Raw genomic sequence first — 24,383 nt, 5'->3', positions numbered from 1 at the left:
TACTGACTACATGAATAAAAAAAGCAAAGTACACGATGAAGAGTCTGGCCAATTGGACGTACATTTCCTGAGCTATATCGATTCTAACAAGCGCCTGGACACTTGCTTTATTGCTTTTTAATTGGTCTCAGGTTTTCAAACCAGGAAAGCAGGGTAGTGGAAAGTGCACTTCACGACTAGACAGCTGTGTGACCTTGATTAACCTCCCCATACTCCGCAAATTCTTTTTTAAAGTTTATATATTTATTTTGAGAGAGAGAGAGAGCATGCAAGCAGGGAAGGGCAGAGAGAGAGAGAGAGAGAGAGAGAGAGAGAGAGAGAGAGAGAGAGAGAGAATATCCCAAGCAGGCTCTGGGCCATCAGTGCAGAGCCCGATGTGGGGCTTGAACTCATGAACCAGGAGATCATGACCTGAGCTGAAAACAAGAGCTGGACCCTTAACCGACTGAGCCACCCAGGCACCCCAATGATCATCAAATTCTTACTCAGCTCTCATTTTCTATATGGTAATGATATAAACTAAGTAATTTAATAACTGAAAATTAGGTAAGAGATATTCAAGTTCCCCATTAATCTCTATCACGATTCACATATTTTTTTCTAACATACCATCTAATGCCTATTCATATCAGGAGGGTGATACAAATGTTTTTTTCTCCAAAATATGTATACCAATATTCTTCTTCCTTGGTTACCCCAACCCCCTTTTTTTTCTAAGTTCTTTTTTTAATGTTTATTTATTTTTGAGAGAGAGAGAGAGAGAGAGAGAGAGCATGAATGGGGGAGGGGCAGAGAGAAAGGGAGACACAGAAGCTAAAACAGGCTCCAGGCTCTGAGCTGTCAGTACAGAGCCCGACGTGGGGCTCGAACTCATGGACAACGAGATCATGACCTGAGCTGAAGTTGGATGCTCAACCGACTGAGCCACCCAGGCGCCCCCGCCCCTGCCCCCCAACCCTTTTAATGAAGAATTGGGTCGACAGCCTAGTTTTCCTTGTGTGGTTAGGAATAACCACATTTCAGATGAAGTGTGTCTGTATCGATGGCCCCAAGATATTAAAATATTTCATAAACGTGAGCCTAAAACGCCTGGTGCAAATGTCATTATGGAGAAAGTGAATCAAGAAATGGATAGAACAAAATACAATTTCGAATAACATTTACTAGTCATTGAATGTCAAAATTCTTTTAACAAATTATATAGTTTCAAAAAAAAAAAAAAAAGCATTCCATTTCTTCCACCTCCACAGCCACCAATGTTGACGGAGATGCCATCGTCTCTTGAGTGGATATGTGCAAATTTCTGTCGTCATTAGTGTGGTTAGGACCATCATCATCTCTTCCCAGAATACCTTAAAAGTCTGAAGAGAAATAATATGTTGTAGATACATGGTATCTTACCTGGATACCTGCAAAATCTCGTGGTAACTAACATGGTTAAGGACATACCACTGCTTATCTGAACTAAAATATCCTAACGCCACTAGCACGGTAAGGGACAGATCAACTCTTACCTGGATACATGCAAAATTCAAAGGTCAGCACTCTGGAGACAGACATAAGCATCATCTGCCCGTGGACCAGTAAAAGCCCCCGGGCCACTAATATAATCAGACAAATACCGTCTCTTACCTGGATACCTAGACATGTGCAGGGGAATCAAGATCATGGCAGGGGCATGTCGTCTCTTGCTTGGATAACTGCAAAATCCCATGATCGTTATCTGGATTAGGGACACATTACCTGGACACCTACGAATTTCCAAGAGAAACACCTTAGTTAGAGACACCTTCACAGTGTGACAGGATATCTGCAAAATGTCCCTGATCACTGCTTACAACTTAAGAATACTTAAAAATAAGCATGGTCACTATGTTGGCTTAAGAACACCAGCAACATTGTCTACCTGGATATCTGCCAAATCTCATGAGCTCTAGCTGTGGTATAAACACCATTAACTTGTACTTGAACACAAGCAAAACTTCGCCTTCAATACCACTTGAGGTTCTTCCCAGTTGTTTACGGATAATTCTATAACCTGGACACCTAAAAACCTACTGAGCCCTACAGACTTAAAGGTAACCATAAAATTTATCCAGATACCTGCAAAGCTCCAGGGACAAGACCCTTGAATAGAGACGTGATCTCCTCTTGAGCGGGTGTCTGTAAAAATACAAATCAAGAGATGATGGTTCAACTGACAACAATATGTATTGATTTATTTACTAATTCATTCATTCATTCATTCGATTTTATTTTTTGCTTTTTCTCATTTTAGGAACTGGAGCAAGATTTTTTTCATAGGCAGCTATTGAAAATGGAAAATCTTGTTCCATGACTCGAATAGGTCATTTTTTCACTGGGATTGTGTTTGAATCCCCTTGTATATGTATTTTTTAAATTTTAATTCCAGTAAAGTTAACATGCAGTGTAATATTAATTTCAGGCATACAATACAGTGATTCAACAATTCCATACATCACCCAGTGCTCTTCGTGACCACAGTAGGTAATTTGGGATTTTTCTGGTATCTAATCAAGACAGGATGTAAGGCCTTCCATTATCTCTTGATTGGGTTCTACAAAAATTCATGGCAAAAACTGTGTTAGGAATACATGTATTACCTGAACACCTGCCAAATCCCATCGAATTTATGAGGCCTATCAAATCTACCTAGAAACTTGCAGAGTTCAAGGTCAGCCTCCAGTTAGAGACACAATACTGTCTCGACAAGACTAGTGTAAGAATCCGTGGTCAATAAACAGGAGATGGTCAGTAACTTACCTGGACACTTGTGTTATCTCTGTCACTACGGAGGTTTTACAAATGTTGTATCTAAGCTTTAAAATAATAAGGACTGGGGCACCTGGGGGGCTCCGTCAGTTAAACGTCCTACTCTTGATTTCGGCTCAGGTCATGATCTCATGCTTCGTGAGTTCGAGCCCTGCATCGGGCTCCGTGCTGACACTGCAGATCCTGCTTGGGATTCTTTCTCTCTCCTGCTTTCTGCCCTTCCTGCGCTCATGCTCGCTCTCTCTCTCTCTCTCTCAAAACAAATAAATTTAAAAATTTTTAAAGAAAGGGATAATGCTTACTAGCATTGACTAACAATATCATTTCTTAGCCGAATACTTGCAAAAAACACACCAAAAAAAAAAAAAAACAAAACCCAGCAACACAAAGTTAGGAGCACCACCCGTACTTACATAGATATTGAATATTAGATGGTCTATTGCATGGAAAAGGCTATCATCATCACTTACCCGGATACAAACAAAATCCCTTTCATCATCTTTATGAAGCTTACCATCGTATCTTAACAGTGACCTGAAAAACACACTTGAACAGATGTGATATGACAACACTTTTATTACCTGGACCCTGGTAAGAACCTTGTCCCTTGTATCACTGCGGGACTCATTAAGTCTACCAGTAACCTTAGGTAGGCTGATCTCACCATTAGAGACACGATTATCTCTTAATTTAGAGTCTCTAGAATTGGCAAGATTCTTCCTTCTTACCTGAATTCCTGCAACAAAATCATGGTAATAAAAAGTGGCAGCACATGTCATCACTTACCTAAATACACGAAGATCAGATGGTCCGTGTCATGGGTTAGGGCCAGAGCAGCACTTACCTTAATACCAGTGATGTCCCCCCCATTAACTGCTATAGATAGACTCATTGTGATCTCTTGGCATGTTCTGAAAAACATACTGTGGTTTACGTTTGGGACATGTCTCATTCTACCCATGCACCTGCAAATTCCCTGGTCACTTGTATCCTTTGGACACCCATAAACATTACCTGGACACTTCCAGAACTCTGAAGTTAAACCCTAGTCAGACACACTTTCCTCTCTTGAAGGGATACCTGCAAACATTCCATGGTTAATAATGCAGTTAGCAAAATATGATACGTGACTTAGATATCTGACATACCACTATGAGTGAGAAATACACGTTATCTCCAGATAAGAAAACAATAAAAACTGCTTGCTAGTATTATTAGGGTCAAAAATTAATTAAAAAAATGTAATTTATTGTCAAGTTGGCTGACATAGAGTGTATATAGCGTACTCTTGGTTTTAGGGGTAGATTCCCATGATTCATCGCTTACATACAACACCCAGTGCTCATCCCAGCAAGCGTCCTCCTCAATGCCCATCACCTGTTTTCCCCTCCCCCCCCCATCAACCCTCAGTTCATTCTCTGTATTTAAGAGTCTCTTATAGTTTGCCTCTCTCCCTCTGTGTAACTAGGTTTTCCCCCTTCCCGTCCCCCACCGTCAGGGTCAAATTAATTTAACTTCTACTTGCCAAAAACAAGGGAAGGAGGAGTCTTAAAAACAATTACATAGATAGTTGAAAATAAGAACATCGATGAGTTAATATTATATCATCTCATACCTTTGTACTATCAAAGACCTGAACAGGGTACCTGGAAAAATATATGGTAACACAAGTGTTAGGGACACCATCGTCACTTATTTACATGTATGAAGGTCATATGATCTGTACTGTGGGTTAGGCCCACGTTATCACTTACCTCAATACCTGCTATGCACACATCATTAACTACCACTAACCGGCTCATAGGGAGGTCTTCACGTGAACCTGAAAAAAAATTGTGGAAAATGTGTTTGGTACACATCTTATTCTACAGGGACACCTGCAAATTCTTTGGTCAACCGTATCACTGAAATTCATCAACGTTACCTGGATAACGGCAGAAATCTGAGGTTAAACCCTAGTAAGAGACACCTTCCTCTCTTGAAGGGATACCTGCAAAAATCCCACAGTCAATAATGCGGTGATGGACAGTGTGATAAATTACCTGGATTTCTGCCTATCTACCACTATGGGTGTATAAAAACACATCATCTCTGAATACGAAGACGCTAAAATCTCATGCTTACTAGTACTATTTGGGTCAAATTAATTTCTGAACTGCACACGTGCCAAAAACATAGTTAACATGGTATTGAAAACATCATTTGCATGTATGAAAAACAAGCAGCTCTCTATTGAGTTAATGCCACATAATCTCATACCCGTATACTAGGAAAGGACTTAACAGGGCACTTGCAAAAAACACAAAGTGACACTCTGTTAGGGAAACCATGCTCACTCAGATATCTGAAGATCACATGGTCTGTAGTGACGTAAGACCCACTTTATCACTTACTTGGTTACTGGTAAGGTTCTGTTAATGACGATTTTTAGGTTCACTGTTATTTCATGACTGCCAGAACCTGAAAAACACGTTGTAAAAAAGCTGTCTATAGATACACCTTTTCTACTAGGATACTGCAAATGGCCTTTTTCATTACGCATGACCCAACATTTAACTCTGCCTGGATTCTTGCAGTACTCCAAGGTCTATGCCATGGTCAGAAACACCATCATCTCTTTTGAGATGACTGCTAGAATTGATAAAACACTATCATTTTGTACCTGAATACCTAAAATAAATCACATAGTAGAACAAGTTTAGCCCATCAATATCACGTACCTGGATATGTGACTATCAGATGGTCTGATGTGGTGAAGGCATACGGCATAACCTATCTGGATACCAGAAATGTCCCCCATTAACCATTGATTTCATCTTGATCTTTCGGCAGGAATCTGAAAAACACATTACGGATGTGTAAAAAGACAGAGCTTGCAGCAAGAAACCTCAAATTAATTACCTTAGACGCTTCCTTCATTAGTAGAACATCAATTCCACCTAAATATTTGCAGTATTCCAACCAAGGTCAAGATCATGATCAGATATAACAACATTTCATTATGAAACACATGCAAAATTTCCATGGTTATGGCTAGGGTTAGAAACATCATGATCATTACCTGAATATGGCAACCCCTCATCACGCACAAGAATAAAATAAAATTTTCTCTAAAATATAAAAAGAAAAAACTCAGGGTTTCCAGAATTGGTAAGGACTATTTCCTACCTGAATACTTGCAAAGAAAAATGGTAACAATTGTTAGGGAAACCTTCATCACTTATCCAGCTAGATGGAGATCGGATGGCCTGGTCTAGGCCCACGTCATCACTTAACCTGCACACTAAGAACATCCCCACTGATGAGCAATGTTAGATTCATCAATTCGTGACTGGAAGCTGGAAAGACATTACGAGCGTGTGTTGAAGGACATAGCTTTTTCCTACCAGGAAACCTGCAAATAACAGTGTTCACTTCATCATCATGAGACACATCAACTCTACTGGATACTTACAGTAGTCCAAGGTTAATACCAGTATCGGATAAGACCATCATTCTATGATTGGACACCTGCAAATAGCCTATGGGTAGGACTTTCACGGGCAATATCATGATAAATACCTGTATATGTGCAGTCCCTCAACACTCAGAGGGTTAAAAATGAACATTTCCTGAAATACAGAAAGCAGAGAAACAGGGTCTTTGGAATTGGTAAGGACTCTATCATTTCTTACCCGCACACCTTCAAAAAATTCATGGTAACAGGAAGTGTAAGGATACTCACCATTTACCTCCATGTATGAAAGCTGGATGGTATGTGCTGTGGTTTAGACCCACAGGATCACTTACCTCCATTCCAACAATGTCCCACATCCATTATCATTGATAAAGTCACTGTGAGGTCTTGACGTTAACCTGAAAAAAACACATCGTGGAAAATGTTTTGAGCACATGAATTATTCTGCCTCCACACTTGCAAATTCCCTTGGTCACTTGTATCATTTTGAGACCCATCCGTATTACCTGGATACTTACTTGCAGAACTCCAAGGATAAACCCTGTGAAGAGACATCTACTTCTCTTGAACGGACACCTGAAAAAATTTCCAAGATCGATAAAAATGATGACGGTAATAGAGTAAGTTACTTGGATTATACATCATCCCTAAATAAGAATATGAAAAATCTAATTTTTACTCGTATTATTAGGGTCAAATTAATGTTTTTAAAAAAAAATTTTTTTTTACTTAAAAAAATTTTTTTTAATGTTTTATTTATTTTTGACAGAGAGAGAGAGAGAGAGAGACAGAGCACAAGTTGGGGAGGGGCAGAGAGAGAGGGAGACACACAGAGTCCGAAGCAGGCTCCAGGCTCTGAACTGTCAGCACAGAGTCTGACGCAGGGCTCGAACTCATGAACTGTGAGATCATGACCTGAGCTGACATCGGTCGCCTAACCAACTGAGCCACCCAGGCGCCCTGACTATACTTTCTTGATAAGAAACTGAAGAGACACATAGGACAGAGATGTTCAAGGACATGACTTGCTCTACCAGGACACCTACTGACAATCCTTTGCACTTCCATTATTATGGAGCACATCAACTCTACCTTGACGTTTGCATCAACTCAGGTCAACACCTTCATCAGAAGAAGGCCATCATGTCTGAAGCAGACTTCCTGCAAATACATTGTGGTTACTAGTGGGGTGGGAGATTAACAGTTATGGATACAATCAGCTCTCAAAACTCACAGGGTTAAACGTTTATCTCTAAAATGTAAAACGTATAAAGTCAAGGTCACTAGATTTGGTAAGGACTATCTCTTACCTGAACACCTGTAACAAAATCATAGTAACAAGAAGTGTTAGGACCATAATACCTTACCTGCATATAGAATCAGATGATCTGTGCTGTAATTCAGGCCCACATCATCACTTACCTCCATACATGCTATGTGCCTCATTTACTACGATGGATATACTCCCCATGATGTCTTAACCTGAACCTGAAAACACAGCATAGAAAACTTGTTCCATGTACATTTTATTCTACTTGGACAATTGCAAATTCTCTTGGCCAGTGTATTATTTTGGGACCCCCTTCAACATTACTGGAAAATACGCAGAACTCAACAGGTTAAATTCATCTTTTGAGTGGATGCCTGTAAAAATCCTATGGTCAGCATCATGGGTATGGAATATATGACAAATTAGCTGGATGACTGACTGTAGGTCCATTGGTATGAGTGTAAAAACACGTATTATCTCCGAACAAGGAGACAGTAAAAGCTCATGCTCGCCAGTTAATTTCTGAACTGTGTATACGCCAAGAAGACTAATATAAAGGTTGAGGAAGCGTTAATTACCTATATATCTGAAAATAAATCCCTGAGGATTTATTGTCACATCACCTCAATTTTATACTAGCAAAGAACTTAATGAGAATGTTAATAGTAGAATAACTTACCTAGATACCTGTATATGCCTCCATCAATGCTAAGTTTAAACACCCACTGAATGTTAAGCTCTATAGTTCTAAGGGCTAATGCTTACTACTAACATTGGTTGGGACAGTATCATTTTTCAACGGAATCCACATAGAAAAACGTGCTATCCCAAACGTTAGGACCATCCACGCTAACCTAAATATTTGAAGACTGGATTGTGTGTAGGGTGTTTTAGCCTCGTATCTTTTACCTGGCTGCGAGCAGAGTTCTGTTCATGGTCATTATGAGACATACCATGATTTCTTGACCGGAACCTGAAAAACACATTATGACAAAGGTGACTATGGACATACTTCTCCTCTCGGGACCCTCCAAATAACATTGCTCAGTTTCGTCAACGCAGGACCTATCAACTCTACCTGGATTCTTGCAGTACTCCCCAGGCTACACCACTGTTAGAAACACCATCATCTCTTGAATGTTTGCCAGCAGCAATACCACAGTTACTACTGTGATGCACAACTTTGTGATTATTACGTGGATACCCACAAATTGATCAACACTCACACGGTTATACATAAGTTTTCTCTAAAATAAGTAACAGTAGGATAACGTGATTGCCAGAATTATTATAACATCATTTCTTACTGGCAAACCTTAAAAAAAAATCACACAGTAAAACAAGCTAAGGCAATCAACACCTTACGTATTACACACACACACACACACACACACACACACACACACACGGAGAGATCAGAGGGTCTGATGCGGTAAAGATACACATCACCGCTTACCTGGACACAAGAAATGTCCCCCATTACCGACCACTGTTAAGTGCTTCAGGATCTTGAAGGAACCTGACAAATACATTATGACATATGTGTAAAGGGACGTGACCTGCTGTAAGCAGAACACCTCTAAGGCACCTTGGTCACTTTCGCTATTATGAGAACATCAACTCTACCTGAATGCTTGCAGTACTCCAAGATCAAGACCATTGTTGTCAGGGAACACACTATTTCTTTACAGGACACCTGCAAAATTCCCATGGTCGTTGCTATGGTTGGAAGCATCATGATAAATAGCCCTTAACACTCACAGGGCTAAACAGACATCTTTTCTAAAATACAAACGCTAACAACTCACACTTTCTAGAATTAGAAAGGACTATCAATTCCTACCCGAATACTTGCAAAGAAATCATGGTAACAACCCTTAGAGACACTGTTATCCCTTACCTAGGTATCTGGAGATCAGGTGGCCTTACCTGCGTATCAACAGGATATCCGCCCCTATTCATGACTGCTGCTAAGTTCATCCTGAGGTCTTGACAAGGATCTGGAAAACACGTTATGAAATCAGGGTTAATGGAAACAACTTTTTCTACCATGACACCTGCAAAAAAGATTGTTCACTTCATCATTACGGAACAAACCAACTCTGAGTACTTGTAATGGAAAGTTAGCAACAACGTCAGAAAACTGTCAGTGTTCGGACACTTCTAAATATCATATAAATAGTACCACGGAGGGAACACAAGATAAATACTTGGATGTATGTAACGCCTCACAGTGTTCAACATAAACCTTCCTGAAATATAAAAGTGAAAACCTGTGTTTTCTACAGTTGGTAAAACCATCATTTTTTTCCCCCAGATACTTGCCAAAAAAAAACAACAACACGGGAACAAGAAGTGTTAGAACACTTAACCACTTGCCCATGCATATGCAAATCAGATGGTCTGTGCTGGGGCCCACATCATCACTTACGTTCATACCACCAGGGTCTCACATGAACTACTATTGACAGACTCACCGTCATGTCCTGAAGTGAATCTGAAAAACACACTGTGGAAATTTTGTTTGTGTCTTATTTAACCCATACACCTGCAAATTCCCTTGGTCACTTGTATTGTTTTGGGATCCATCGACACTACCTGCGTACCTGCAGAACTCCAAGCGTAAAGCTAGGAAGAGACTGGTTCCTCTCCGCAGGGATACCTACAAAAAAGCCACGGTCAAGAATACTGTGACGGACAATACTCTCAATTACCTGAATACCTGCATATCCTTTTATCACTACTCGTTTTAAAAAATACAGTATCTCTGAACAAGGATAAAACTCTCATTCTTACTAGCATTTTAGCAATACACTGATTTCTTAACAGAATACGTGCCAAAAACAATGTGAATACTAGAACCTGAAACACATTAATATGCGGGCATCTAAAAATAAGAACGTCTCTATTGAGTTGATGTCACATTATTGCATACCTGTGGGCAAGCAAAGACCTTAAAAGGGTATCTGCAAATGAACACAGTAACACAGTGTTAGGGACACCACCCTCACTTACCTAGATATTGGGGATTACATTGGTCTGCAGTGTAGTAAGACCCACTGTATGACTTACCTGGTTACTAGTAAGGATGCGTTCCAAACCGGTGGAAGGTTCACTGTGTTCTCTTGCCAAGAACCTGTAAAAGCACAAGCAACAATGGGTTTGAAATGCAAATTATGCTACTAGAACACCTGAACATAACCTTTTCACTCCCATTACTATGGAACACATCAACTGGACATCTGCCACATTCCGTGGGTCCTACTGGGGTGTGAACTCCATGACAATCACCTGTACAAGAACCATCCTTCGACACGAACAGGGCTATAGATGTTCTCTAAATATAAAGGTGAGAATTCACGGTTTTTATTACTGGTAAGGGCTACATCGTCTCTTACCTCAACACCTGCAGGAACGTAATGGGATTGAGAAATGTTATAAACGTCATCACTTACCTAGCTATCTGGAGACCAGATGGCCTGAGGTTTAGGCCCACATCCTCTTTTATCTGCCTGCTTGCAGAAAGTTCCCCATTACTGACCATCGCAAGGTTCGTCGTGATGTCTCGACAGGAACCTGACAAACACACTGCGAAAAACGCGTTTGGTACAAGTTTATCCTGATGGACAACTGCCAATTCCCTTGGTCATTTGTATCATATTTCAGGACCCATCAGTAATACCTGAAAACCTGCAAAACTCTGAGGTCAGCCCCTAGTAAGCGCCACCTTCCTCTCTTGAAGGATTATCCGCAATAATCCCACGGTAAGTAACACAGCGATGGACAATATGATGAATTATCTGGATGTCTGAGAGTCCCACTATCGGTCCAAAACATATTGTCCCTAAACAATAAGAAATTCTCAGGCATATTATGATTGTCAGGGACAACTTAATTTCTTAACTGCATACGTGCCTAACACTAGGTTACTGTAAGAGCCTGAACAATATCATTAGTCACAAAGAGCTCTGAAAATAACGTCTACGTCAATGTCACATCATCTCATACCTGTTTACTAGCAAAACCTTGATGGCTTATCTGCAAAAAGATGAGAACACAAATGTTAGAGACCTCATTCTCACTTGCTTTGATAATGTGAAGATTAGATGGTCTTCACGGTAAGTAACACTCTTTATCCCTTCACTGGTTACTAACAAGATATTGTTCATGACCATTATTACGTTCACAGTGATTTCTTGACAGGCACCTGAAAAAAGAGGTGTCAAAAATGTGTGTAAGGCAACAACGTGTTCTGCCAGGGGGCCTGTAAAGAATTTTGGTCAATTTCCTCATTGTGGGAACCATCAACATTACCTGGATCCTGGCAGAACTTCATGGTCTACATGGATATTAGAGACACCATTACCTCTTGACTGACCACCTGGAAAAATCTTATGGTCAACTCTGGGGTATGAAGCCTGGATAACTTACCTGCATAGATCTCAGTCACTATTTATGTTCAACACACATTAAACATAAGCTCTTACGTATTTATTTATTTTTAAGTAAGCTCTAGGCCCACGGCGGGGCTTGAACTCACAACCCAAGATCAAGAGTCACATGCTCCACGGATGGGCTAGGTGCCCCTAAACTCTTAAGCCTGTGAGAGCTAATAATGCTTACTAGCCTTGTCTGAGGTACTATTTTTACACACACACACACACACACACACACACACACACACAAAACAAAACCGTGGTCACTCAAGTGTTAGTGATACTATCGTCACTTACCTAGACATCTCAAGACAGAAGGTCGGTGGGGATGCTTAAGGCACATCACCACTTACTGCAAGACAAGGATGTCGCTGGTAAAAACCATTAGGAAGTTCACCATGATCTCTTGATGGGAACCTGAAAACCACATTGTGATACGTGGGCAGATGGACACGTATTGTCCACCGGAACACCTGCAAACGACCTCCGTCCTTTTCACCCTCATGAGACACCTCATCTCTCCCTGGATACTTGCAGTTGTCCAAGGTCTACGCCACTGTTAAAAACACCCTCACCTCCTAACTGCTGTCAAGGGACACAGGGTTACTACTGGAACAGGGAACTCCATAATCATTAGGTGGACACCCACACATCACTCAAAACTCACAGGGTTAAACATACATTTTCTCTAAAAAAAGGAAGGTACGTGGTTACAAGTATTGATGAGGATAGTCGCATTTCTAAACTAAATACCTAAACCAGCAGACAAATGGCAAGCAAGAGAAATAGGGCAACAACAAGGTTAGGCAAGCTAGGACTTCCTTAGGTATAGGACAGATGGCAATGTACTGTGGGTTAGGCCCACTTTGTCACTAACCTTGACATTGGCAATGTCCCACGTTAACTACCAATAATAGGCTTACCTTACCGGAATGTTCTGACAAGAACCTGAAAACCACGTTGTAGCGAGTGAATCCTTTTCCCTCTACACTTGAAATTTGTCTCGGTTACTTGTAAAACTCTCAGGTTAAAAAGTGAGGAGGACCTACCTTCTCCTCTTGATGGATACTTGCAAAAACTCCATGGTCAATAATGCTATGATAGACTATGTAATAGAATACCTATACCATCCTATCACTACAGGTATTTAAATACACAGTATCCCCAAACAAGAACACAGAAAATTACATTCTTCCAGTGTTCTTAGGGATGTATTAATTTCTTAACAGAATACATGCCAAAAATTAAGATAAATGTAAGAGTCATGAACATTAATTATGTAAATACCTGAAAATGAGAATGTCTCTAATAAGAAAACGTCACATCATCTTGTACCGTTTAGTAGCAAAGACCTTAACGGGATACCTGCAAACAAACATGGTAACACAAATATAAGGGACATCACCCTCACCCACCTTCCTATGGAAGATCACATCGTCTGGATGGTGGTAGAACCCACTCTATCACTTACCAGGTCAAGAGCAAGCTTCCATCAGTGAATACTGTGAGGTTCACTGGGTTTTCCTGACAAGCATCTGAAGAAACACATAGGAAAAATATGTTTAAGTACACAACTCTTCCACCAGAACACCTACTAATAATCCTTTTCACTTCCATTATTATGGAACACATCAACTCTACTTTGATGGCTTCCATTAATTCGGGTCAACACTTCTGTCAGAGAGACCATCATGGACTCCTGCAACAATATGGTGTTTAACTTGGCATGGAAACTCCTTGACAATTAGGGATACATTCAAACGTCAAGACTCACAGGATTAAATGTAAGTTGTCTCCAAAATTTAAAAAGGGTAAAGTCATGGTCACTTAGACATGGTAAGGACTAGGACTCTATCATCTCTTAGCTGAACACCAGCAACAAAATCATAGTAACAGAAGTGTTAGGGACACAATCACTTACCTACATATTAGGATCACATGATCTGTGCTGTGGTTTAGGCCCACATCACCACTAATCTAGATACTTCCATATGCCTCATTAAATACGATAGCTGAGCCTATCAATCAGGAGAGCTTCACATAAACCTGAAAAACACATTGTGGAAAATACATTCAGCACATACTTTCTTCTATGTGATCGACTGCAGATTCCATTGGTCAAGTGCATCATTTTGAGAGGCATCACCACTAGCTGCATACTTGCAGAAGTCCAGGACTAAACCCTGGTGGGAAATACCTTCTTCTCTTAAAGAGATACGTGTAAACTTTCCACATTCAGGATTATGAAGACGGACAATGTGATAGATCATCTGGATACGTGCAGAACCTCTCATCAGGGGGAGTGTAGGAAACACAATCCCTGAACAAGTATACAGCGAAATATCGTTTTTACCAGGATTATTAGGGACAAATTAAACTACTACATATAAGCCAGAAGTATGTGTAACGGAAGAGTATTCAAACATCAATAATCACATGCACACTGGAAAATAGGGATGTCTAATGAATTGACGTGACATCATCTCATGCCTGTGCAACAGCAAAACTTGAACATGATACCTGCAGAAAAGACATGTTAACGCTGTGGTCAGTGTTTGGGACACCATCCTCACTTACCTAGACATCTCAGGAACAGTTGATCTCAAGTAATTGGTGACATCCACAATATCACATAGCTGGTTCCCGGAAAGTTCCTACTGACGACCACTGTCTATCACTGTGGTGTCAGGACTGCTAGAATCTTAAGAAACATACTTATAACAAGCAAGTGGCAGGATACAACTTGTTAACCTGCAAAAAGAAACAGTTTATTTACAAATAACCTGCGTCACGTCCGTCATCAGGGAAAACAGAACACGACATGGATCTTGGTAGAACTTGAGCTCGACGCCATTGTTAGACGCACTAAAATCTCTTCTAGAAAGAGAAGAGAAATCTCATGGCCAAGGAGATGTGCAACAGGAGAACTTCCCCGGAAATGCACGTCCCTTTATCACTACTGAGGTTAAATACACATTATATCTAAATTAAAAAAAAAAATGAATAAGGGCTCATACTTACTGGTAATGGACAGTATCATCTTTGATGTGAATACCTGCATAGAAACATGGCAACAGAACAGTTAGGTAGACCGTCTACCCTCACCTAAATATCTGAAAATCCATTTGTAGGGTGCTTCAGGCCCATATCATCACGTACCTGAATGTAAACTAAGTCCCATCAATGACCATTTGGAAATTTACCATGATCACTTGATGGTAATTAAAAAACACTTGGTGAAAAATGTGTCTCCTCTTCTACTAGGCCACTGCACGTCATCTTGTTCGTTGCCATCAGCGCAGGACCCGTCAACTCTTCCTGGATTGTTGCAGTCCTTCAAGGTGTATGCCGAAGACAGACACACAATCACCTCTTCCCTATTCACGTGGAAAACATCAAGGTTACTACTATCCCACACAACTCCATGATTATGGCTATTCACATCCGAATTCACCTAACACTCAAATAAGGAAACATACATTTTCTCTGAAATAGAAAACACTAGAACAGCATGATTTCAGTAACTGGTAAAATGCTGTCATTTCTCACCTGATGATTAAAAAAAAAAACCAAAACACATGCGCTAAGCAAGTTTAGTCCATCGATAACATTCATCCAGATAGGAGAAGATCAGATGGTTTGAAATGGCGAAGGTGAACATCACCACTTGTCTGGGGAACAGAAATGTCCCCAGAGAATCACTAGTGCGAGTTTCATCATAATCTCTTGACAGGAAACCTGGAAAACACATTACGATACATGTGTGAAAGGACACAGCTTGTTCTACCAGGACACCAATAAATAGTCTGGGTCACTTCCACCATTATGAAAGCATTACCTCTGCTCGAATAGCTGTAGGACTCCAAGGTCAAGACTATTGTCAGGTAACACAACTTCTACGGAGCACCTGCAAAATTTCCACCATCACTACTGTGGTTGAGACAGACTGACAAACACCTGATATGTGCAGTCCTTCATTAGAGTTAAACGAGACTTTTCTCTAAACACCGAAAACCCGTGGTTTTGAGAATTAGTAAGAGATCTGTCATTTCCTACCTGAATACCTGCAGAGAATTCATGGCAACGACAAGCGTTAGGGACACCATCAGCACTTACCTAGCAGTCTGAAGATCAGATGGTCGGTGCTGTGGCTAAGGCCTACATCATCTCTACTGTGACATTAGCAATGTCTTATGTTAGCTATCATCAATAGGCTCAGTGTGATTCAATGATACGAGTCTGAAAAAAGAAAAACATGGCAAAAAATATTTTGGGCGCGTCTCATTCTACCACTACACCTGCACATTCCCTTGGTCACTGTATCATTTCAGGACCCATGGATCCTTGCAGAACTCCAAGGTCAATCTCTAGGAAGACGCACCTTCCTCTCTTCAAATTACTTATACTAATTCCATAGTCAATAAAGGAGCGAAGGACAATATGAGAAACTTCCAGGATATCTGCAAATTTGTAACTGCTATGTTAAGTGATCTTATTTCCAAACAAGAACACAAAAAAATCGTATTGCTACCAGCATGATAAGGGACACAGTAAACTCTTAACTGAATACATCCCATAAAGAAAGTAAACTGAAGAGACTTGAAGTGATAAATTATGTAGATACCTGATTACAGAAATGTCTTTAGGGGTACCTGCCTGGCTCAGTCAGTGGAGCATGTGACTCTGGATCTTACAGTTGTGAGTTTGAGCCCCATGGAGGGTGCAGAAATTACTTAAAAATAAAATCTTTAAAACAAAGGTCTTTAATCAGTTACTACCACACCATCTCATACCCGCACACTAGCAAAGATAGTAACCTGATACCGACAAAAAAAAAAAAAAAATAAGCCACATTAACACCAATGTTAGGGATATGACCCTCGCTTACCTAGATACTCAAGGTCACATGGTCTTCATTGTAGTCGGATTCACTTTGACACTTACCTGCTTACTAGCAAGGGTATGTGAACCATTTTCAGTTCACCCTGTTTTCTTACCAGGAACCTGAGGAAACACACAGAAATGTGTTTAATATACAATGCGTTCTCTCAAGACACCTGCACGTGAACTTGTTCCCTTCCATTATTATGGAACACATGAATTCCACCAGCACACTTGTACCAAATCAAGATCAACGCACCGTTTTCAGGAGAGACTAACACTAGTTGACCGGATACCTGAAAAAATCCTATGGTTTCTACTGTGGTGAGTATACGATACAATTACCCAGACAGGATCAATTTCTTGATACTTACAGGATTAAGCATAAATTTTCTCTAAAATATGCAAAGTAGAAACTCATGGTTATTAGAATGGCTAAGGAATCTGTCATTTCTTTTATTTCCCTAAGTTTCTTTACTTATTGTGTGTGAGAGAGAGAAACAGACAGACAGAAAGGGTTAGCCAAATTTACACACATTATTTCCTGACTACACATCTCTAAATTGCCATGGGTACAATTGTGAGGTGGAAATCCAGGAATTACCCAGAAAAATGGAAATTACTCCACACTCACATAGTTAAACGTATATTACCTGTACAATAGGACAGCAGGATAATGATTGCTAAAATTAGCAAAACATTATGATTGCTTGTTTACCTGAACACCTCCTAATAACTCACATAGTCAAACAGGTTTCGACAATCCAGCATCATTCACCCAGACGGACAAAGATCAGAAGGTCTGTGATGTGCCTGTCCTCACTTACCTGCATACCAGAGATGTCCCCCCTGTTTATGACTTCTGGTTCATCATGGTATCTTGACAAGAACCCAAAAAACATTTTTTGAAGTATGTATTAAGGGATACAACTTTTTTTTTTTTTTTTTTTTAGCCAGAACATCTGCAAATAACCATGGACACTCTATCATCACAGAGCACATCAAGGATCCTTCGATTAATTCAAGGTCAACACCAAGGTCAGATAACATCATCATTTCATAACAGGAACCTTATAAAAATCCCATGGCTACTTACTGGGGACAGAACATCATGACAATTGTTTGGATACACACAATCCCTCAACACTCACAGAGGTAAACATAATTTTTCACTTTAATATGAAGTGTGAAAACCAATGGTTCCCAGAATTGGCTGGAATCTATGCTCTATGATTTGAATACTATTAAGAAGTGTGTTAAAAAGAAATATTAGAGATACCCATCACCTCTTACGTCTGTATGTGAAGATCAGATGATCTGTGCTATGAATTAGGTCCACATCACTTACCTTGGTAACAGCAACGTCCCATGTTATCATTGGTAAGCTCACAGTGAGGTCCTGACATGACTTGAAAAACACATCCTGAAAAAAGTGTCTGGTCCATGTATCATGCTCCCTCTACACCTCCAAATTGCCTTGGTCATTTCTATCATTTCAGCACCCAACAATAATACCTGAACACTTGCAAAACTCTGAGGTCAGCCCGCAGTAGGAGCCACCTTCCTCTCTTGAAGGAACACCTGCAAAATGGCTATCGTTAATAACACAGTGATGGACAATATGATGAATTTCCTGGATGTCTGAAAGTCCCCCTATCAGTCCAAAACACATTCTCTCTAAACAAGAAGAAATTCTCATGCATACTATGATTGTTAGCGACAACTGAATGTCTTAACTGCCTACATGTCTAACACTAAGTTATGTAAGAGCCTGAATAATATCGTTAGTCACACAGCCCTCTGAAAATAATGTCTAAGTCAATGTCACATCATCTCATACCTGCATAGTAGCGAAGGCCTTAACGGAATACCTGCAAACAAACATGGTACCACAAATGTCAGGGACATCAACCTCACCCACCTTCCTATGGAAGGTCACGTGGTCTGGATGGTGGTGGAACCCACTTCATCACTTACCAGGTTAAGAGCAAGCTTCCATCAGTGAATACCGTGAGCTTCACTGGGTTTTCTTGACAAGAACCTGAACAAACACATTGAAAGAGTCTGTTTAAGTACAAACTGTTCTACCAGAACACCTGCTAATATTCCTTTTGACTTCCATTAATATGGAACACATCAACTCTACTTTGGCGATTCCTTTAATTTGGGTTGACACTTTTATCAGAGAGACCATCATGTTTTATCAGGACTCCTGCAAGAATACGGTGTTTACAAATTAAACTACTGCATATAAGCCAAAAGCATGTGTAATGTAAGAGTATTCAAAACATCATTAATTACATACACATCTGAAAATAGGGAGGTCTAATGAGTTAATGTGACATATCTGTGCAACACAAAGACCTTAACATGATTTCTGCAGGAAAAAAACATGGTAACACTGTGGTGAGTGTTTGGGACACCATCCTCACTTACTTAGAATTCTCAAGAATAGGTGATCTCAACTACACTGTCACATCCACAATACCACGTACCAGGTGACTAGCAGGGTCCCATGAAAGAGCATAACCAGGGTCACTGCAACATGACTGACTACCACAACCTGAAAAAACACAACTGACATGTAAGATATTTCCATCATTAGAGGAATCATCAACACTTTGGACCTTGGCCGAACTAGAACTTCAAGGTCAACTTGAAAGCACGGTACATTGTGCTAGAGACACTAACCTCACTCACCTGGAGAGCTGAGGATCAGATATGTCTATTGTGATAAACCACTTTATCACATACCTGGTTACCAGTAAGTTCCCATTGATGACAACGCTCTGGGTCACTGTGATGTCAGGACTGCTAGAATCTTGACACAAACACTCAACAAGCCTGTGGCAGGATACAACTTGTTTACCTGCCAAAAAATAAATAAATAAATAGCCTATTTTCACCTAATCTCGGTAACTTCCATCATTAGGGAAAACATAACACGATATGGATTTTGGCCCAATGTGAATGTCAACACCATTGTCAGACACACTAACATCTCTTCTAGCAGTACTTCTAGAAATCTCATGGTCACTATTGCTGGCTAAAAGGAGAAGTTCCCTGGAAATCCATATCCCGTTATCACTACTGAAGTTAAATACACATTAGATCTCAATTTAAAAACAGAAATAAATAAGGGCTCATACTTAACTAGCACTGGTTGGAACAGTATCATTTCTGAACCGAATACCTGCACAGACACATGGTAACAGAACAGTTAGGAACACCATCTACCCTTACCTAAATATCTGAAAATCCATTCGTAGGGTGCTTAAGGCCCATATCATCACTTACTTGAACAGATGGCAAAGTCTAATCAATGACCATCTTGAAATTTACCATGACCTCTCGATGGTAACTTAAAAACCACTTTGCGAACAATGCGTCTATGGACACTCCTCTTCTACTAGGCCACGGCACATCATCTTATTCATTGCCCTCACTGCAGGACCCTTCAGCTCTTCCCGCATTGTTGCAGTCCTTCAAGGTCTATGCCAAAGATAGCCACACCTTCACCACTTTCCTGCTCACCTGCACAATACCAAAGGTACTACCCCATCACACAACTCCATGATTATGGCTATTCACATCAGAATTCACCTATCACTCACAGAGTAAACATAGTCATTCTCTGAAACAGAAAACACTAGAATAGCATGAGAGCAGTAATTGGCGAAATGCTGTCATTTCTCCCATCCAAGTACTAACCGGGCCCGACCCTGCTTACCTTCCGAGATCAGATGAGATCGAGCGCGTTCAGGGTGGTATGGCCGTAGACAAAATGCTGTCATTTCTTACCTGATTATCTAAAACATACACACACACACACACACACACACACACACACACGGTAAGCAAGTTTAGGCCATCAATCACACATATATCGCTATGAGAAGATCAGATCATTTGAAACAATGGAGGTGAACATCATCACTACTCTGGGGAACAGAAATGTCCCCAGAGAATCACTAGTGGGATGTTCATCATGATCTCGACAGAAAACCTGGAAAAGACAGTATGATACATGGGTGAAAGGACACAGCTTCCTCTACCAGGACACCTATACATAAGCTCAGTCATTTCCATCATTATGAAAGCATTACCTCTGCTTGAACAACTGTAGCACTCCAAGGTCAAGACCATTTTCAAGGAATACAACTTCTAGAGAGCACCTGAAGAATTTCCAAGATCACTACTGTGGTTGAAACATAACGACAAACACCGGATACGTGCAATCCCTCATCATTCAGAGTTAAACAAGAATTTTCTCTAAACGCTAAAAACTCATGGTGTCGAATGTAGTAAGGGATCTGTCATTTCCTGCCGGAATACCAGCAAGGAAATCAAGGTATCAACAAGGGTTTGCTCCCTCCCTTTCTCTCTCTCCCCCCCATCTCTTACCTCCCTCCCCCCACCCCCCGCTCTCCCTCTCTCTCTTGTCTCTCTCTCTCTCTCTCCTCCCCCTGCCTCTCTCTTTCTCCTAGCGAGAATACTCTCTTCCCCTCTCTGTCTCCCCTCTCTCTCTCTCTCTTCCCCCCTCCCCCCCCCCACAAGCTAAAACTCTGAAACTGTCTCTCTCTCTCTCTCTTAGGAACACCATCAGCACTTACCTAGCTTTCTGAAGAGCAGATGGTCAGTGCTGTGGCTTAGGCCTACATCAGCTCTACTGTGACATCAGCAATGTCTCTGTTAGCTATCATTGCTGGGGTCACTGTGATTGACAGCAGTCTCAAAAAAAAGCCAAAAAATACCAGTGTAGAAAATATTTCTGGTGTACGTCTCATTCTAAGTCTACACCTGCAAATCCCTTGGCCACTGTATCATTTCAGGACCCATCAACACTACACGGATGCTTGGAGAACTCCAAGGTCAATCCTTAGGAAGACACACCTTCCTCTCTTCACATTACTTATAATGATTCCATAGTCAATAAAGTACTGCAGGACAATATGTTAAATTTGCTGGATATCTGCAAATCCGTCTATCACTAGTATGTTAAGTACATATTTTTAAACAGGAATACAAAGAAATCATATTGCTATGAACATCAATAGGGACAAATAAAGTCTTAGCTGAATACATGCCCAAATCCAAATAAACATAAGACGCTTGAGATCATAAATCATGTACATATCTCAATATAGAAGTGTCTGTAGGGACACGTGCCTGGCTCAGTCGGTTGAGCACGGGACTCTTGATCTTAGAGTTGTGAACTCAAGCTCCATGCTGGGGGTAGAAATTACTGAAAAATAAAACCGTAAAGCAAAGGTCTTTAATCAGTTAATACCACATCAACTCATACGTGTACACTAGCAAAGATTTTAATCTGATACTCAAAGTTTTCAAAAGAGAAACACATTAACGCCAATGTTAGGTACATCTTCCTCACTTGAACATGAACATGTTCCCTTCCATCGTTAGGCAACACCTCAACTCCACTGGCGCACTTGCACTAATTCAAGGTCAACACTATGGTCAGCAGAGACTAACATTTCTTGACTGGAAACCTGGAAAAATCCTATGGTTTCTACAGTGGTGAGGCTCCACCACAACTGCCTAGACAGGATCAACTTCTCAATTCCTACGGGATTAAGCACGTATTTTTTCCAAAGTGTGCAAAGTAGAAACTGATGGTTATTAGCATTCGTAAGGACTCTGTTTTCTCTTGGTTGTTTTTCGTTTTATTTTTTGAGAGAGAGAGAGAGAGAGAGAGAGAGAGAGAGAGGCAGATAGAAAGAGGCAAAGAGAAAGAGAGAATTCTAGGCAGGCTCTGCACTGTCAGCACAGAGCCTGATGTGGGGTTCAATCTCCTAAATCGTGAGATCATGACCTGAGCTGAGACCAAGAGGGGACACTGACCTGACTGAGCCACCCAGGCGCCCCAGACTCTGTCATTTCTTACCCGAATACCTGCAACAAGGTCAGGGTAACAGGAAGTATTAAGGGCATCAACATCACTCACCTAGATGTGGGAAGATCAGATGGTCTGTGCTTGTGGTTTAGGCCCAAATCGCTTACCTCCTTTAAGCCACGTTGTGTCTCTGGTAATGAAGATGAGGAGGTTCACTATGATCTCATGAGTAGAACCTGAAAAACACACTGGGACAAATGTTTATCGACGGACACGCATCTTCCATATGGACACCTAACAACCAACCTCCTTCACTTCCATCATGGCAGGATCCGTCAACTTCCCTAGCTGTTTGTAATATTCAAGGGCTAGCCACATTTAGCCTCATCATCTCCTGACTATACATCTCTAAAATACCATGGTTACAATGGTGAGGCAGAATTCCAGGGCAATTACCTGCATAAATGCACATAACTCCATACTCACATAGTTAAACGATCATTTTCTGTGCAACAGGACAGCAGGATAACATGGTTGTTACAACTGGCAACATATTATGATTGCGTGCTTACCTGAACATGTGCTAGGAACTCACATGGTGAAACAGGTGTTGACAATCCAGCATCATTCACCCATATATAGAAAGATCAGAGGGTCTGTGATGTGCCTGTCCTCACTTACCTGCATACCAGAGATGTCCCCCCTCTTAATGACTTCTGGTTCATCATGGTATCTTGATAAGAACCTGAAAAACATTTTGTCCAGTATGTGTTAAGGAATAGAGCTTTGTTTTTTTTAAGCTGAACCTCTCTAAATCTACCTGGATCCTTGGATTAATTCAAGGTCAACACCACTTTCAGAGAACACTATCATTTAAAACGGGACCCTTATAACAATCCCATGGTTACTTATTGGGACAGAACATCATGACAATTGTTTGGATACACACAATCCCTCAACACTCACAGAGGTAAACATAATTTTTCTCTTCAATATAAAGTATGAAAAACAGTGGTTCCCAGAATTGGCTGGAATCTGTCTTTCATTAATTGAATCCTTGTAAGAAGTGTGTTAACAAGAAGCATTAGAGATACTCATCACCTCTTACCTCTGTATGTGAAGGTCAGATGATCTGTGCTATGGTTTAGGCCCACATCACTTACCTTGGCAACAGCAATGTCCCATGTTATCATTGGTAAGCTCGCGGTGAGGTCTTGACATGAATCTGAAAAAGGCATTGTGAAAAATGTCTTTGGTTCATGAATCATTCTACCTCTAGACCTCCAAATGCTCTTGGTCATTTGTATCATTTCAGCACCATCAACCATACCTGAATACTTGCAAAACTCTGAGGTCAGCCCACAGTAGGAGCCACCTTCTTCTCTTGAAGAATACCTGGAAAATTCCCATTGTTAGTAACATAGCAATGAACAGTATGATGAATTCCCTGGATGTCTGAAAGCCCCCTATCAGTCCAAAACACATTCTCTCTAAACAAGAAGAAATTCTCACGCATACTATGATTGTTAGGCACAACGGGATGTCTTAACTGCCTATATGCCTAACACTAAGTTATGTAAGAGCCTGAAGAATATCATTAGTCACACAGCGCTCTGAAAATAATGTCTAAGTCAATGTCACATCATCTCATACCTGCATAGTAGCGAAGGCCTTAACGGAATACCTGCAAGC

At 40.6% G+C, this 24,383-nt stretch overlaps 4 long non-coding RNA genes across 4 annotated transcripts; all 4 read right to left on the bottom strand.

The window, feature by feature from the left end:
* Positions 1 to 1,142: 1,142 nt before the first annotated feature.
* Positions 1,143 to 2,441, bottom strand: LOC115507529. The gene is made up of 3 exons (XR_003966690.1): positions 2,104 to 2,441; positions 1,633 to 1,751; positions 1,143 to 1,361 (listed from the first exon to the last, which is right to left on the bottom strand). It is a non-coding gene; the product is annotated as an uncharacterized LOC115507529 (long non-coding RNA).
* Positions 2,442 to 4,203: 1,762 nt separating this feature from the next.
* On the bottom strand, positions 4,204 to 8,522 carry LOC115507240. Its single transcript, XR_003966591.2, has 8 exons — positions 8,430 to 8,522; positions 7,343 to 7,738; positions 6,769 to 6,826; positions 5,514 to 6,648; positions 5,187 to 5,253; positions 4,718 to 4,783; positions 4,548 to 4,615; positions 4,204 to 4,439 (listed from the first exon to the last, which is right to left on the bottom strand). It is a non-coding gene; the product is annotated as an uncharacterized LOC115507240 (long non-coding RNA).
* Positions 8,523 to 8,974: 452 nt separating this feature from the next.
* On the bottom strand, positions 8,975 to 9,765 carry LOC116737895. The gene is made up of 3 exons (XR_004343216.1): positions 9,450 to 9,765; positions 9,147 to 9,216; positions 8,975 to 9,039 (listed from the first exon to the last, which is right to left on the bottom strand). It is a non-coding gene; the product is annotated as an uncharacterized LOC116737895 (long non-coding RNA).
* A 199-nt stretch (positions 9,766 to 9,964) lies between these two features.
* On the bottom strand, positions 9,965 to 10,737 carry LOC115507241. Its single transcript, XR_003966592.1, has 3 exons — positions 10,593 to 10,737; positions 10,456 to 10,486; positions 9,965 to 10,182 (listed from the first exon to the last, which is right to left on the bottom strand). It is a non-coding gene; the product is annotated as an uncharacterized LOC115507241 (long non-coding RNA).
* Positions 10,738 to 24,383: the final 13,646 nt, after the last annotated feature.

Source organism: Lynx canadensis, chromosome X, assembly GCF_007474595.2.
Source record: "Lynx canadensis isolate LIC74 chromosome X, mLynCan4.pri.v2, whole genome shotgun sequence".
NCBI lineage: Eukaryota > Metazoa > Chordata > Mammalia > Carnivora > Felidae > Lynx > Lynx canadensis.
Note: the sequence above shows the minus strand (reverse complement) of the source record. Positions and strands in the feature narration are given on the sequence as shown.